General features: G+C 33.8%; 2 protein-coding genes across 20 annotated transcripts in view; one reads left to right on the forward strand and one right to left on the reverse strand.

The window, feature by feature from the left end:
• Positions 1 to 2979, reverse strand: part of LOC144957301 (uncharacterized) — a 38988-nt gene extending 36009 nt beyond the window's left edge. The window contains exons 1-2 of one of the 11 annotated variants that reach the window (XM_078888427.1): positions 2871 to 2979; positions 1609 to 1758 (exon numbers count right to left, since the gene is read on the reverse strand). The gene's annotated coding sequence lies outside the window, so the exon portion shown is untranslated. Of the gene's footprint in view, positions 1 to 1608; positions 1759 to 2254 lie in introns of all 11 variants that reach the window. The other 10 variants (XM_078888430.1, XM_078888429.1, XM_078888428.1 and 7 more) reach the window with 10 other exon arrangements.
• Positions 1 to 5000, forward strand: part of LOC144956633 (ras-related protein Rab-32-like) — a 271216-nt gene that overhangs the window by 247928 nt on the left and 18288 nt on the right. The gene's annotated exons all lie outside the window — the stretch shown is intronic.

Here is a 5000-nt window from a genome sequence, read left to right on the forward strand (position 1 = left end):
TATATAAATATATATATATATATATATATATATATATATATATATATATATATATATATATATATATATATATATACAGTACTGTAGTAAACTATATATATATAAGCTATTCCTTTTAAAATTAGGGTTTGGGGTTAACATCGGTCAGTACTCTGAATGCCTTAGTTAAGTCCGTGTTAAAATATTTCCCATCAATCACAGAAATACTGGCAAATCTAAAAATTATAAAACTATTCTTTACAGATTGATATATGAGTTGGGAAAGCATGTATGAAAGCGGAATGGATGGATGGATGGATGGATGAACGAATGTACGAATGAATGAATGAATGAATGGATGGGTGGATGGATGGATGTATGGATGGATGGGAGAAAGTGGAAGTGAATCAATGGATAGATGGATGGATGAATGAATGAATGAATGAATGAATGAATGAATGAATGAATGAATGAATGGATGTGTGGATGGATGGATGGATGGATGGATGGGAGATAGCGGAAGTGAATGAATGGATGGATAAATGAATGAATGAATGAAAGTGGAAAGGAATGAATGAATGAATTAATGAATGATTGTATGAGTGAATGAATTCGAGAAAACGGAAGTGGATGAATGGATGGATGGATGAATGTATGAATGAATGAATGAATGAATGAATGAATGAATGAAGGAATGGATGAATGAATGAAGGAATGGATGAATGAAAGAATGAATGGGAGAAAGCGGAAGTGAATGGATGAATGAATGAATGAACCAATGAATGTATGTGAGAAAGCAGAATGAATGAATGACTGAACGAATGGAAAAATTACTTGATCAATTAATGAAAAATTGAATGAAAGATCGCGAAGTGGATAAATAATGAATAAATAAATGGATGACTGAATGAATGAATGGTTGCGAGAAAGCGGAATTGAATTAATGGGTTAATTATTTATTAATTAATGAAATATTGAATGAGAGAAAGCCTAAGTGCATGGATGGAGAATAAATAAATGGATATAAGAATGAATGAATGGACGGACGGAAGAATGAATGAATGAATGTGGATGAATGAATGAATGATTGAATAAATAAATAAATAAATAAATAAATGGATGAATGAATGAATGAATGAATGAATAAATGAATGGACGTGGATGAACGAATGAATGAATGGATAAATAAATAAATGATTGAATGAATGAATGAATGAATGAATGTATGAATAAATGAATGATTGAATGAATGAATCAATCAATTAATCAATCAATCAATGGATAAATAAATAAATGAATGAATGAATGAATGAATGAATGAATGAATGAATGAATGAATGAATGAATGGATAAATAAATAAATAAATAAATGAATGAATGAATGAATGAATGAATGGGCGTGGATGAATGAATGAATGAATGGATAAATAAATAAATGATTGAATGAATGAATGAATGAATAAATGAATGAATGTATGAATAAATGAATGATTGAATGAATCAATCAATCAATTAATCAATCAATCAATCAATGGATAAATAAATAAATAAATGAATGAATGAATGAATGAATAAATGAATAAATAATGAATGAATGAATGACCACTAGAATGGCCGTTCAATACATACCAACACGATCCAAGATGAATTCCAAAACGTCTTTTGTTGTGGCTCTTGGTGTTGATGTTATTGTTGTTAGGTATAATTTATTTGGCTACTAAATATAGCACGTGTTAGTGTTGAGCCGTATTCCGCCTTTAAAGACTCACTGAACCACAACTGTTTTATATATCGTTATTGTATTGTCAGAAGAGAAATAATATCATGATAAAATCCAAGAAGAAAAATAGCGAATAATGCACACAATAAAATATTTATTTTAAATATATGAATATAACAGTATTTTACAAAGGAAAAAATACCAAACATGGGACGTTTCGTGCTCAAAATCCTTCTTCAGCCGTTAGGCTTAAAACCAAACCCCAGACTCAGGCAGACGTCTCTGCCACCTATCTGGGTTTTTTAAGTAATGCCTTTATGTTTGAATTGTTTTGTTGTGTATATCAAATGTTTTTTTGTTTTTGTTTGTTTGTTTTCTGTTTGTTTGTTGTTATTTTTTTGTTGTTTTTTTTTTTTTTAATTTATTTTTTGTTTGTTTTGTTGTGGTTTTTATTTTGTTGTTGTTGGCTGTAGAAGGGTTTTGAGTCCGAAGCGTTCTGTCGTGCTTGGTATTTTGTTCTTCTTTGAAGCTATTATATTCATTGTTATTTATTACTTTTTTACATTCCACAGCTCCTAGCAGCTTAGTATGTATGTATCACTTTGACACAATAAAATAACAACTTTTTACTTTTTTTTTAGCTAAGCGACACCAAAAGTTATAATATCGTCCACTTATTATTCACAATAATAAAAACGAATTTATCAGCACTACAGCTATCTATAGAGATGACTGTTTGATAATTATTTTGTTTTTACATTGAGGAATAACGATGAAAAACAACACACATACACACGCGTACCGTTATATCACTATAATATATTTTCTCCTTTCGAAGAAGCTCGGCGGCCAACAAGATAACTATAATAATAATAATAATGATGATAGCGAAAGCACACAAGCACACACCGAATGTAAAGTAGGCTACACACTTTCAACAACTCACTCACTCACGCTATATCTAATAGCGTGCTCTTGATTATTTTTATTTATTTTTTTTAAAAGGTTTCTATTTAGCACATAGCCAGTTACATTGGAATGCTGACGATGAAAATAATGGCAGTGGTGCAATATATATAAAATACGACATACAGCACCTCCTCTTTCTTACTTTCCTAGCAGCTAACATACGTTCAGTTCACTCCCTGCTTATTATTGCCAAATAATTTACATTTAGTTGGATGGCGGTGAGCCTGAGAACGGTCGGTTGGGTTGTTGCATGCCCCCGTCCGTAGATTGTATGTATGTGTGGAGTATGAAGCCAAGCCAGACAAGAGAGTGTAGAGTGTAGAGTGTAGAGCCTATGATTCTTTCATGCTGTGTTTGACTGGAATATTATTCCAGACTTGCACAGTGTTGTCAACTATACGTCAAAAAGGCGTATTATTACGCTTTTTATTTTTTTATAAATATGTTACGTGTTTATGCTTTTTTTTATGTTCCACTTTACGCCTTTTTGTCGTTATCAAGTGATATTGATAGTATGCGCCTGGCTAAGAAGCTCACAATATTGCCATCCGGAAGTATAACGGACCAACACACAAAACTGTGTGTAACCATGAACTTTTATAAAGTGGTTGATACCGTTTAGTGAGAAGTATTCACAACCGCGGATGGCAAAATACAATAACAAAGGCTTGAGTGACGTCATCTTCATTCTATCTATAGATAGTCGGTATGCACTTGGCTTAGAAAGAAGCTCACAACATTGCCATCCAGATATAGATAGTATGCGCTTGGCTAAGAAGTTGATAACATTGCCATCCGGAAGTATAACAGACCAACACACAAAACTGTGTGTATCCATGAACGTTTCTAGTCAGGTTAATACAGTTCAGTGAGCATGACTCATAGATGCTCACTGAACTGTTTTAATCCTACTATAAACGTTCATGGATACACACAGTTTTGTGTGTTGGTCTCTTATACTTCCGGATGGCAATGTTATGAGCTTCTTAGCCAAGCGCATACTATCTATATAACGGACCAACACGCAAAACTCTGTGTAACCATGAATTTTTATAGATAGAATGAAGTTGACGTTAATCGAGTTTTTGTTATTGTTTTTAGCCATCCGCGTTTATGAGTAATTCTCACTCAACTGTATTAACCAGACTATAAACGTTCAAGGTTACACATAGTTTTGTGTGTTGGTCCGTTATACTTCCGGATGGCAATGTTCTAAGCTCCTTAGCCAAGCGCATACTATCTATTGTCTGGATAATACAGTTAAGTGAGAATTACATATAAACGTGGGTGGCAAAAATGAACAACAGCAAAGACCCGCGTGACGTCAACTTCATTCTATCTATAGATAGTTCGAAGATGACGTCACTCGGGCCTTTGTTATTGTTTTCGCCATCCGCGTTTGTGAGTTGTTCTCACTAAACTGTATTAACCAGACTATAAAAGTTCATGGTTACACAGAGTTTGTGTGTTGGTCCGTTATACTTCCGGATGGCAATGTTGTGAACTCCTTGGCCAAGCGCATTCTATCTAAAGGTTTATGAATAATTCCTTTGTTTTACACAATTAAGTTCACCTCTTCCTTCAAGATCAGGAGGAGACTAGCAATGGCAAGATCAAAGCTAGAAAAGATGAATAATATCTGGAAAGGGCAGTGCATTCAAACAAAAATCAAAATCCTCAAAAGTGTTGTTTTCCCAACTGCAACATATGGATGCGAAGCATGGACTATCAGCAAAGCAGAGAGCACAAAGATCACAGCTTTTGAAATGGCATGCTACAGAAAAATACTCAGAATATCATGGACTGAAAAACAAACGAACAAAGAAGTCCTGAGAAGGATCGGAATAAAAATCACCAATTCTTCTTCAAACTGTAAAGAAATTGAAACTAAACTATTTTGGCCACACGACTCGCCACGAATCATTAGAAAAGCACATTCTGCAGACAAGGGTAGACGGCAAAAGAGGAAGAGGTAGACCAACAAGAAGCTAGGAACAAGATATATGTGAATGGCTGGGAATGACAGCAACTCAAGCAAGTAGACTGGCGGAAAACGGTAATCTGTTTCGCAAGAAAGTTCGGGAAGCAACGTCCTACGCAGGATCAGCTGACTAGACTTCCTTCAAAAATACAGCTTTTTTCAGACGAAAGAGTGAAAATGGAGAGGCTTCGTATGGGAACAAAACAGACAATGGGCGTTTCGGGTACAAACCCTTCGTCAGCACAACAATACACATATAAACGTAGAAAACAAATAAAATATAATGCAAAAAAAAAGTTTTTCTTGCATTATATTTTATTTGTTTTCTACGTTTATTTGTGTATTCTTGTG

Source organism: Berghia stephanieae, chromosome 11, assembly GCF_034508935.2.
Source record: "Berghia stephanieae isolate SIO BIC M18660-M18661 chromosome 11, UCSD_Bste_1.3, whole genome shotgun sequence".
NCBI lineage: Eukaryota > Metazoa > Mollusca > Gastropoda > Nudibranchia > Aeolidiidae > Berghia > Berghia stephanieae.